The sequence below is a fragment of the Notothenia rossii genome (assembly GCF_949606895.1).
Source record: "Notothenia rossii genome assembly, chromosome: 1".
NCBI classification, from domain to species: Eukaryota; Metazoa; Chordata; class Actinopteri; order Perciformes; family Nototheniidae; genus Notothenia; species Notothenia rossii.
Window position 1 is genome coordinate 87,232,419 of NC_136912.1, and position 12,516 is coordinate 87,244,934.

Genomic DNA, 12,516 nt, shown 5'->3' on the forward strand with positions numbered 1-12,516 from the left:
GCAAAAGTGTTTCTAACTTGCTTTATTCCAAGGGAATGGTTGTTAATCATGGCGTGGGAACAGATCCCAGATAAGGTTATTTCATTTTTCTCTGTTGCTTATAGGCTCCTATTGATTTCGTGCCTCTCCTCAGCCCCGACAAATTAATTGAAAAGAAAAGCCAAATCCAACCTGCGATCTACAAAGGGAACGTCTCAAATGTCTGATTTCTAAAAAGAACAACCTTATAATCTGTCTCACTGAACTGCGTCTTGAGCTGCAGGGCCATTATTTTATAATACAGAAGAAATACTGCCATGCTATCGCACTGGCGATAAATAAAAGTAAGGAGGAGCAAAGTGAAGTGTCGGTGAATAAGGAGGTGATAACTGCTGCTTCCAATGCAGTCACAAATACAGAATACACACTTGTAAAATATGTCAGAGCTACATGTAAGTGAATTATAATCATGTTCCTGTGAATAAAATACTAGCGACAATCACCAATCATAACATATTCTAAAATCAACATAGAATAGAAAACGAGGCAATAAGAAAAAGGCTTGACTATTAAAAACATTTGGTAGGCAGAGCTAAACCTAAACCTAAACTACATCATTAAATGTCATTTCTCCACATGGACAAAAACATTTTTTTCATAAGAGCAAATGTATTTTCCTCACTGAAATCACTGTCAGTCTACTGATTCAATGCCCTCATCATACTGACAGACTGCAGGGTGGACTACACTCATTCCGTGGAGGGTGGGGGAACTCCTTTTCCTCTGGGTGTGTTTCAATGTTTTGCATCATGGTGTGCATTACCCCTATTCCTTTTATTGTCTGTCAGCCAATCGCAGGGCAAAACACCTCAACACTCAGCCAATGGGGAGTGAGTAGAGGGGGCTCCTTCAGAATTGCCGGTACGTCATCATCTGTGCAGTGTTGAAAAAAACTGTACTTGATGGGAACTTGAAAGGAACAGGGGTCCAACAAAAAAAATGTGGCTCCAACATGCCTCTTGCACAGATTCAGCTAAAATCTCTTTAACATTTGAAATAAATAACTATAAATCCATTCTGGGAATATGCATTAAGATAATTTGACAAAATACACATATTGTTGTTTATTCGGGTTTTTTCTGTTGTGATTGGCCTTTATCAAACAACATTTAGACAGTAGCATGTTACAGGCCTAAGCTTTACAAAGGAGACGGGTCCATGGGCTAGTCGAGGGTCCATGGTGACTTTGTTCACTTCTTTGTAATAAAAGCAGGATAGAGACAGACAGACAAAGACAGAACTGCAGCTAAAAAGTTGGAAAATGTACAGTTTTGGGTGATATGATAAAAATCATGTGACAGTCATGCTAGAAGTTTTGTTTGAGCAGAGAAAAGATTGTTGTTATTTCACTTTGTGACAGTCATAAAGGTTACAACTCCAAAAAGTGAGTGCCTGTGTGGAAGGCCAGTTTGTCTTAAAACATATTTATTATGAGGGACTGATGCTAAATGACATGTTGTTATGGGTTACAGAAGCAAGGGAAAGACTATCAGATAGAATCAATGGCCCGGTCCCAAAAACCTGTTAAACACTCAGGGACTTAATTAAAGTCACCTGGTAAGTGAAGAGAGGCTGATATAAATAGGAATAAGACAGCACTTTGCAACAAACCAGGTTACCTTGACAACATCTGAACACGTTAATCACCAGAGTAGGATTGGGACTTTTCATTTGATGTGTTTTCTTTCTTCAAGCACTTTAAGCATCGACTGCTTACCTCTGCTTTACAATGTGACGAAGACATAATTGTCAATTTATTTGTATTTATTAATATTAGTACTGCTTTTGGGCTTCACCTAATAATCCCACAACATCACAACGCTATGAACTCTGTGGGGCAGTTCCCTCAGGCAAAATCTGCAGAAACGTACTCTTACTGAAAGTGTGTATAAAATGTATCCAACGGCCGATTTGAAAGCCCTTGCAGACTTTACGGTTGAGTTTTGTAATTGGGATAAGGCCAGAGGTTGTACTGTGTGTGTGTGTGGACTGGTGTTTTGACTGCAGAGGATCCTTCCCTTCCACTTCTTAGTCTAGCTGCTTTGTAAACGCATGGCTGGTTTTCCGTGTTAGCATGAAAACTGATGTTGATTTTTTGCCACTGGGAGACTCTTGCAGAAAAATACAAGCTGCAAAAACACAAAACCCCATGAATACAGATGTTACTGAAATGCTCCAGCTGTCATGTTTTTTTTACATTATTACTGCACATATTTTATTCCATTCTATCACATTTTAAATACTGCCATATTTTTATTCTACTATATTTCTTATTATTTTTAATGTTATTCTAGTTTTCTTATAATAGTTATCTGTGCTTTTTCTTTTTTTACTTTTATGTATGCACCACGACACCTAGTCAAATTCCTCGTACATGTCAACCTACCTGGTAATAAACCAGTTTCTGATTCTGATGGTGTGTTACAGCTTGGTGCAGTTACACTTCACTAAATAATCACAGTGACTTATTCAGTCCATTCACAACTAAACTGTTGCTCATGCCACAGAAAGGGACGGTGGTGGTGCTGCTGTGCCCTTCTTCACACACCTACACAAACACATTGCACTATCTTACACACTCATTTGCAATCCCCTCCACCTCCCCTCCTCTTCTGCCTTCAACATCAGAGGACTGCATTCAGGGATGTTTCTGAAAGGAAAACCCTTTGCCTCCCTCCCTCCCTCCCTCCTCACCAGCATCACCTGCTCCTCCCCCGTCCCCCCTCCACCCACACATTTCCCCTCCTCTCCCTCACCAGATTTCCTTTTAACTCCAGGCGTTGTTCGAATGTGCGAGAGCTGTCGATGACTCACCGGGTTCCTCTCTGCTCACGATTAAGCGGCTATTGTATTTCTCACTTATTATGGTCGGCGAAAGACAATTTGATGCCAAAGGCTGATAAGTGTGAAATAATGTTAACAGAGCAGAACTAAGCTGTGTGTTAGACAGCCATAAAGCTAAAAAAAAGTGTTTTACTACTCGTGTTGCTTTGTAAATTGGAGGGAAATAGTGCCAAGACAAGTAATAGTGTTTATTTTGGTACATGATTCATAAAATAGGAGCAGCTCATGTTCATTATAAGAACAATGATGGCAATTACATCAGTTATCTGGAGTCTGGGTCTTTGGATATATTTGGTGAGAGGCAATGGATTTTTTCATACTCAAATCAAATCAAGGAGAAGAACACTGTTAAAGTGTTTGCTGCTGAGTGAGTCATCGAGGAAATGAGGGTGAAAATTAAGACAAGAAGATGTGAAGACAGTGAGGCAGACACAGATCGGGCTGTCACAAATTAATGGGCTGCTACAAAAAAGAAAAGTGGAAAAAGTAAAGAGAAAAAGAACCGGAGAAAACCCTAGAAAGCTGATTATGCAGCATCTCCTGCCCACACAGTCTGCCCACGCTCCCTCTCTCCAACGCCTCCTCTTCCTCCTCTCCTCGTTTAGGATTCTGCTCCATCCATTCCTCCGTCCCTTTTCCCTTCTCAGCTGCGTCATCCAGCTTTTTCATTGTGTTGCGCTCCCATTCTCCTCCTCCTCCCACCTCTCAGGGGACGGAGCAGAACTCTCCACTGCCTAGCTTTGTTATTACATCCAGGATGAAGCTTTTGGGCTATTAGCTTCAGCAGCTACACTCCATAATGGTTTGAAGGACAAACGCACACCCACACACATGCAGACCATATTCTGTACCACTTTACAATAAGACTATCCTTATAAAGGGTTTACGAATAGTTTGTAATTCATTTATTAATTAGGTTGTGAATACTTTATAAATCATTAATAAGCTTTTATAAAACATGAGATAAACAGGGCAACTGTGACCGGTTGCTTGCCAAATAGTGAGCCCACATGTATCTGTACTGCTAAGCCTTATATTGGCTAGCTTAGTCATCTTGCCAAATAGTGAACCTGTGTTGATGTCTATGTTAGAACTGGTTTATAAATGGTTCTTAATGATTAATAAAGTGTTTACAACCTAATTCATAACCTAATTATAAACCCTTTATGAATTCTTTATAAGGGTAGTCTTATTGAAAAGTGGTACCCAATATTCCACATACTGGAGAGTTATAAGCCGCCTTTAACTGTAGTTATGTGTCATTAAAAGCTTGGTAAAATGCTTTAAAGAGAGGGGATTCAGTTGTATCTTTGTGTTAAATGTACTGAATAAATATAAATATATAAAGCTGACTACAGAAACAATATTTATTACGTAAAATGTTGACTTTAGGTTAATCGGTATGACTTTTGTTGTTGGTGGTTTCCTTTCCTGCCATGTGTGGTTACTGTGTTTACAGCTGGAAACTCTGTCATCCAAATATTTGTCTGATCCCACAGATTAAGAGTTTCTCCGGTTTACCAGTCACACACACACACACACACACACACACACACACACACACACACACACACACACACACACACACACACACACACACACACACACACACACACACACACACACACACACACACAAAATAATGGGTATAGACAATTACGGGAAAGTATAAAGCGGTGACAATAACAAGTCAAACAAACATGGACTCAACATGTGACAGTCACACAAAGCAACCAACATATCCTTGCATGTGTGTGTGACTATCAAAGTGTACACATGCATCTCCCACGCATCACACACACACTTTTCACTACACTCACACCTTCCACACTTGTGCCCACACATACACATATACTACTTCATGCAGTTAGGTTATAAGAAGGTCTCTCCACGCACGCACGCACAATCCTGAGTGCTCCTGTCATCCTTAACACAACCTGGGGAGAGACGTGTGTCAGTGCTGAGGTGAAAAAAGGGGATGAGAGTGACTCACTGCACCTTGGGACAGGCAATCCAAAACATCAACACTGATGTCCACACTGCCACAGGGACGTGACTGGAGGATTATGACTCAAATTATCCTATGTATTAAAATATCAATGCTTGTCCAGGTCACACAGGGCCTGAGGAACTGAGTGGGAAGAGTAAGGTCGCAGTCGCAGAAGAGACAGACCAATAGGAAATAACCATAAAAAAGCAGCTATAATCTACATTTCTTTGGCTGTTTCCATAAGTGAACAAATAAATAATGTATCCGCCCTGTGAGTTTTGTAATTGCTATGGGTCTGTCTTGGCCTAATACACCCTTTCACCATGTTTTTGATGAAAAACTTGAATAGTTTTTTTTTTAATCCTGCTAACAAACACAGACACACATACCAACATGACCTCTTCGCCAGAGGTAAACATTATGAGATCACAAAAAGCATTATAGTTAACTCTGAGGAGGACATTCATGTCTGTACCATGTTTGCTTCAATTCATCCAACATTTGAGAGCTGCTGCTTTCAAAGTAATACTTATTGCGCTAATTATTGCATATCTATTGGAAACAACAGCGGTAAGCATTTAAAGGTACCCTGAAACGTCTTGATTGGACTCCTTTGTTTAACTTCCTTAACATAGTGATATCGATGTGACACTCGCTCTTCTATTGGCTAGCACGCCAATACATTGTACGTGAATTTTTTTTAGTGAAATGTCAGTAGAGTAATCTCAACAAGTGTTTATTAAAGAAGACCTTGACCTATTTCCATTTGTTTGGCATCAGGTGCAAAGCAGGGAAGCAGACAGCCTCTGTGTACTAACTCATCTTACAACAACAATAGCTGGTTTCACTTCTCTTCATTCGAGCTGTGTGACAACGAACTGGAAATGAGGTGTTGGATGATTCATTTCAAAAGGAGAGGTGTTTTGCTAATGTTAGCAGGTGCAGCTGTAAAGTCCTATTGTAAGAAAACAGGAAACAACTTCAAACAAAGGCATTTTTTTGTCCTTTTTTTTTTAAAGCTAACAAGTGTTCTTGGAAGAAAAAGTAGTGTTATGTGCCCCCTCCTCTATGTGCCTCCCCCATCTCTTCTCACACCACACACCTCCTTCACAGTGGGCCTCTCAGCACTGGGTGTACTGATTATCCTGATCCATAAATAAGTAATCAAAGTGAGAGCAGCGTCATTCCACACGCCCCTATTAACACACACACGTGTGTGTGTGTGTGTGTGTGTGTGTGTATGTGTGTGTGTGTGTGTGTGTGTGTGTGTGTGTGTGTGTGTGTGTGTGTGTGTGTGTGTGTGTGTGTGTGTGTGTGTGTGTGTGTGTGTGTGTGTGTGTGTGTGTGTGTGTGTGTGTGTGTGTGTGTGTGTGTGTGTGTGTGTGTGTGTGTGTGTGTGTGTGTGTGGAGGGGACAGTGATAGAGACGGGAGAAAAAGTGAAACATACAGTCAGTGCGAGTGTGACTAAACTGACTGCAGCAGAATGACTCACCCTGTTGCCATGGTAACCTAAAGACACTCTCTCCTCTATATCGTGCATTCCAGCTAAAGGGGAGAAAATGTCAGTTTCCGGAAATCAATGTGGAGAAAAAAGGCTAAATAAAAACCCTTATATATAAAAGCAGAATTACCAAATAACACAATGCTCTGATCCAACCACACCTCGTTATCTCTCCCCCCCTGTCTTTGTCTCTCTCTCACACACACTGCAGTATGAAACCCAGCAGCACACTCTCCTCCGCGGTAGTGGACTGGACTGATGTGTGTGGGTGTTAAGCTTGAATGCCCTTGGTAAGTGAAAGCCATGTTGGATAAAGTTGGCCTCCAACTACAAAACTATTCATCCATTTATTTTGAGCCAAGTTTGGAATGTCCCAATTATTAAAAAATACTGTATGTCGTTCCTGTGAGATGCAACAACCAGCAGCAAAACAGCAAATACCACAGCATAAAGATTTATAATCTTTGATTTCCAGTGGTGAATACTGTCTAAGTACATTTTTAAAGTGTATTTTACTTGACAATGTCCATTTCTTACCACCTAATACATCTAACTTACATTTACTTTGCAGATTAAGCATGGTTGAACTTTCCCACTCTACTATTTAACAGCCTGCAGGTTTAAAGTGAGGGAAAAGTTAAGGGGTGTGGAGCAACACCCCTTCAAATTGCATGCCTGTGTGTAAGGGTTTTACAACTTGGTAATTTAACCATGATGTTTGAAGTTTGCTTTTTTAGGAGCTATTTCGGGCTGTGTCTTGCCTAAGGACACCTCAACATCAGAATACAGGAAATGCTAATACAAATACATTAATATGTCACACTGGAAGACAAGCAATGGCTGAATCTAAACCTCTATCTGTATCACCAGAGAGATACCAAAGATTTGTACATTTAACGCTCAAATCTCTTCTCTAAAAAAGTCTGACTGTCCTCCCCTCAGCAAAAATAAATAAATAACCCTGCCTCCCATAGTAATTAGTGTACAGCCCTGTTAAAATAATGTGTCTTCACTTCAGATTGGAATAGGAAGTAATCAAACTTCCCACCTCAAATACACCAGACTGCACTTTGACACCTTCACCCACGATTAATTGGCAATAAAAAATGAATCAGACCAATTTTCTCTCCATGTACTTCGTGAGGTGGGAGAACACAACACCCAGAAGTCAGGGCAGAGAAGAATGATGGTTCTCCTGTTTAATTTAATTGGGTCCTGTGTGGACACAGTCACATTTCTAGGCAGCTCCTTAAGCTCCACTATGGAAAAATAAATGTTCCAATTCAAAGACTAACCCAATGAAACACGATGGGCTGATAAATAAATGGATATAATTTCCCCTGTGACCCCAAAGACAGGTCTGAAGCAGGTCGTAGTGCAGTCAGAAAAACATGTGATAACGGGGAATAAAAAAAGATGATTGTCTTTAACTTCTGAGTGCCTGCCCTAGCGCTGACAGAGTCTGTGATGGAGAGAACAGATTATAAAGGGCTCTGGAGAGGCTGTTACACGTAGCCTCTGTCACCTTGTTGACTCACCATGAAGTCACTGCAATAAGTGAGGGGGAAGATGAGAAAAATAGTTTCATAAGGAAGTCTAAGCTATTACAGTAGAGACGGACGTACTGGAAATGATGCTGTACTACGTGAGACCATGTGTATTTAATTAAATCAGGATCTCGAAAAAGAATTGGAAAATTGTTGTGGTGACTCCTACACAGAATATGCAGGAAGATGTTAATAACTATCATTTTGATTCTGCAGTCAGCCATTAAAGATCAGTCATGAAAATGTGTGTAAATCTGAACGTGTGTGTGTGTGTGTGTGTGTGTGTGTGTGTGTGTGTGTGTGTGTGTGTGTGTGTGTGTGTGTGTGTGTGTGTGTGTGTGTGTGTGTGTGTGTGTGTGTGTGTGTGTGTATGTGTGTGTGTATGTGTGTGTGTATGTGTGTGTGTATGTTGTCTTGCTAGGGGGCTGACATTGGCAACATGCTGCAATTAGCCAAACGAGAGAAAATGACATATTGAGCGCTGCTAGCACCTTCTGTTAGTCATCCGGAAAATGTCTCTTCAGGCCGTGGCTGTGCTGCTGACACAACTACAGCACCATCCTGCACAGCATCACTCTCTCATGTTCAAGCAGGAAAAGTCAATGAGTTGATATTACTCAGCCTAATTCAGTGCTTTTTTCCTCAAACCAGTAAAATGTGATGCATATTTGGAATATACAACATACCAACTTAATGAATTGGTCTTTGGTTTCCAAATCATTTTGAGGAACTGACCTGAAAAGAGTACTGTATATGCTGTGGACAGTAGGTCAGAAGGTTTGTTGAACATACAACACTGTGAAATGTGTCTACAGGCAAGCATATAAAACATATATGAATAATAATTTCAAACTCAACTTTCATGAATAAATCATGACAATGCATGGCTTGGGTTTTAAAAAGAATATTCCCATTTTTACTATGAAAGTGCATGAAGTGCATAGTCCTTTCCCAAAAACATCTTTGAGAATGATTCAATACAGACCCATACAATTAAACTTTAAGAAAGCTAATATCATAACAATGACAAAAGCACATAACAAAAACGTTTTACCGTAGCAATCTATTGGTTGTCACCACTGCAAAAAACTGAAAAAAAGCAAGAGCAGCAACAAGAACAAGATTTGTGTAACCTCTTTGTTTTGACTGTGGTAGACTGGCATTATTGTCCAATAGCATCCCATCAGCTTATTTACACACAACCACACTCTTTTGTATTCTACTTAGCCCAATCTCTTTAATATTTGTTATAGTTACAATAATGTTTAAGTCCAACGATTAAATACTTCCTTGGTCCATTGTTCTAGTGATGTGACGTTCTCGAACGATCTAATTCTTTTGAACGGCTCTTTGGTACGAACGAAGGGAACCGAGTCGTATTTGGCCGTTCTTTTTATCGTTGGTTAACTGCCTGCCATAAATCCACTCGCCTTTACTTAAATCCCACGGACCCGCCGAAGGGGCCGAAATCACAACATCTGCAAGCAAAAGTGTCTGAGGGCTTCTTAAGATTTAATAAACTATGAATGTTTCATATCTATGTAACGGGAAGAAACTCAGTTAGCTGGTCTACTAACCCATCATCCAAGGGTAGTTTTCTCTTCACTATAAGTACAAAATAATCTTTGGACGGACACTATAATTTACAGTTTTTTACTATGTTCAATCTGAATTTTTCTTTAAAATAAAAAACATCTATATTGATTCTGACTTTTCTACATCCAACTCACAGGTTTATCATTACTTTGAGAAAAAAGATGATTAATTTTCCCCTTTTAGAAGTGTAGTTATGGTCATTTGTTCTGGAAATGTCATTTTCGAGCCTGAGACCTGAAAAACAGGCTTGGGGTCCAACTCAAAGAAACTTGCTTTCCTGAATGCAAATGTTCCATAGATGATGGCATAACGCATGCTGCTTGAGTAGTAGTTTGGCTGGCTGAGGTGTAGCAAGTTATACATTTTTTGTGTTGAAATGACTAATTTGTTAAGATAATATTACCTATCATGGTTACACCAAATGCAATCACAAGCCCTTAGCTTTTCTTCTGAACCAAGCTTAAACTTAAAGCTATGTTATTTTGTCTCTATTAAGGGATACCACTTTACAATAAGACTACCCTTATAAAGGATTCATAAAGGGTTTATAATTAGGTTATGAATTAGGTTGTAAACCCTTTATTTATCATTAAGAACCATTTATAAACCAGTTCTATACATCAACACAGGCTCATTATTTGGCAAGATGACTAAGCCTTATATTGGCTACTTAGCGAGAATCAACTCAGTGAACAACAGATACCAAGGATGCTGGCTGATGAAGAAGACGAAGTAAGCTAAGTAGCCAATATAAGGCTTAGCAGTACAGATAAATGTGGGCTCACTATTTGGCAAGCAACCGGTCACAGTTGCCCTGTTTATCTCATGTCTTATAAAAGTTGTTCACAACCTAATTAATAAATGAATTACAAACTAACGTAAACGTAAACCCTTTATAAGGGTAGTCTTACTGTAAAGTGGTAACCTATTAAGTGATATTTTTGATCCGGCAACCCCTATAACTGTGATATTCTGGCACAGACCAAATACGCTCTCTTGTTTGTTTTTACTCCAAGTGTCACAGGATATACTGTAGCAAGAGGCAAACAAACCAAAAGGCGGAAATTGCCCAACACTTTGAAATTGAAAAAAACATCATTAGCAGGCTATTATGCTGTCATCAGGCCCGCTCCTGTACCAGCCAACACTGCCGTGATAGAGTGCCTCATCACATGGGGGAGGGGGGGGGAAATCATTTTCTATAGCAGCTCCTCTCTCAGAGTGGTTAAATCAGGGGAAAGGTAAAGAGGGACAGAGAAAGTGGAATGAAAACCAACAAGGAGTGTGTTAAAGGACTTAAGAGGTGTGTGTTTGCTGTGTGTGTGACACCTGAGTGAAAGCGCTGAATTGGAGCAAGACTCAATCTGCTGATATTGTCCCTTGAAAATGTTTGGCACAAACAGCATGTCTACATGGCCTTCAGTGAAAAGAATGGCCATGTAATGTTACTGTCGCCCTTGATGTTGCCTTAATATTTAATACAACGCGTTTCCAGTATTCTCTCTGCACTCGTTTTAGATATTCTTACTGATGTAGTACTCAGCTGCACTTTGTGAAATGCTCAAAGAAAAGCTACAGAAAAAGAGGAAATAAATGTGTTAATCATAGTTCCACACCACAATAACTATATTGAAATGCACAGAGACATTTCAATGTTTGCTTTCTGTTGTCTCTATCTCATGCAATAATAATGAGCGAGGCATGAGGCCAACTCATAAATGGCTATTCACAAAGCCAGTGTTGCACAAGTTGATCTTTTCAGAATTTATAATTCATTAAATGATTTTCTTTATAATTTACCACTTTATTTTTTTTTAACTCCAGGCCTCAAACTTAAATCAGTTTCTATAAGTATGCCGGCAATTCTTAATGCTGTTCCTTTATTGTCAATAGAATGAAGCACATGGTTTACATTTTTTGTGAACATGTTTAATATTTGTTATTTTAAAGGCCCTTATGGGACGGGCATCGTAAATTAACAGTAGCTATAGATGCTGTGATGTATAGTATGTACAGCTGTTGTGAATATGTATCTTGTATTTATCCATAATAACTAAAGACTAAATGAGTGGATCTGCTGTGTCCGGCCCCTCCTCTGCCCTTATCCTCTCATTACTCTGCGGGGCTCAGCCTAATATAGCACCACACTTACCTGGAGGGGGGATGACATCATTCTCCCCGGAGAAGGGCTCCCCTCCTCCTCCTCACAACACAGCATCATCTGGAGGAGAGGACAGAACATCTATTGATGCATTTTGTTTTGATACATGTTACTCTTTGATTTTCCCTCCCTCTGGAACTAAAATGTATCTCCCCGTTCCCTAGAATAAAGTGTCTTTCTGACATATAATTTATTTTTAATCAAGAGCTCACTGGCAGGAACAAAGACGACACGTCAACGCTCTGACAGCTTGTTAGCAGATAAGGAACAAACCCACGGATCAACAAAGGACATACTGACAAAAGTGGGACAAAGATGTGTATCAATCGGTGTGTGTGTGTGTGCGCGCGTGTGTGTGTGTGTGTGTGTGTGTGTGTGTGTGTGTGTGTGTGTGTGTGTGTGTGTGTGTGTGTGTGTGTGTGTGTGTGTGTGTGTGTGTGTGTGTTGTGCAGAGAGTCGTGACTAGTCTCCTCTCATAAGGGAGTATGCCCTTTGTCTTTCACACTTGACACACAGTCCACTCAAGACACTCGCATCCACACTTTATTAAGCCCTGGTGGCTACAGTTGGCGCTTATTAAGATTCACCCCCCTCCAGACTAGTATGAATTGTATCTTAGTCAATCAGGAACATCAAAGTAAATGTTTAATTCAGAAACATTGTGTGATTTACCCTTTGTGGACATCCATTCCTGGTATCAAAAACACACTTTTTAATGTGGTTTTTACATAGTTTCCCCCAAAAGTGAAGCCAATGCAGAAATGGCTTTAACTTGCATTTTCCCTCATAGCCAACAGGGGGCACCTACATTAGTTATAAAAAGACAAAGTCAATTGT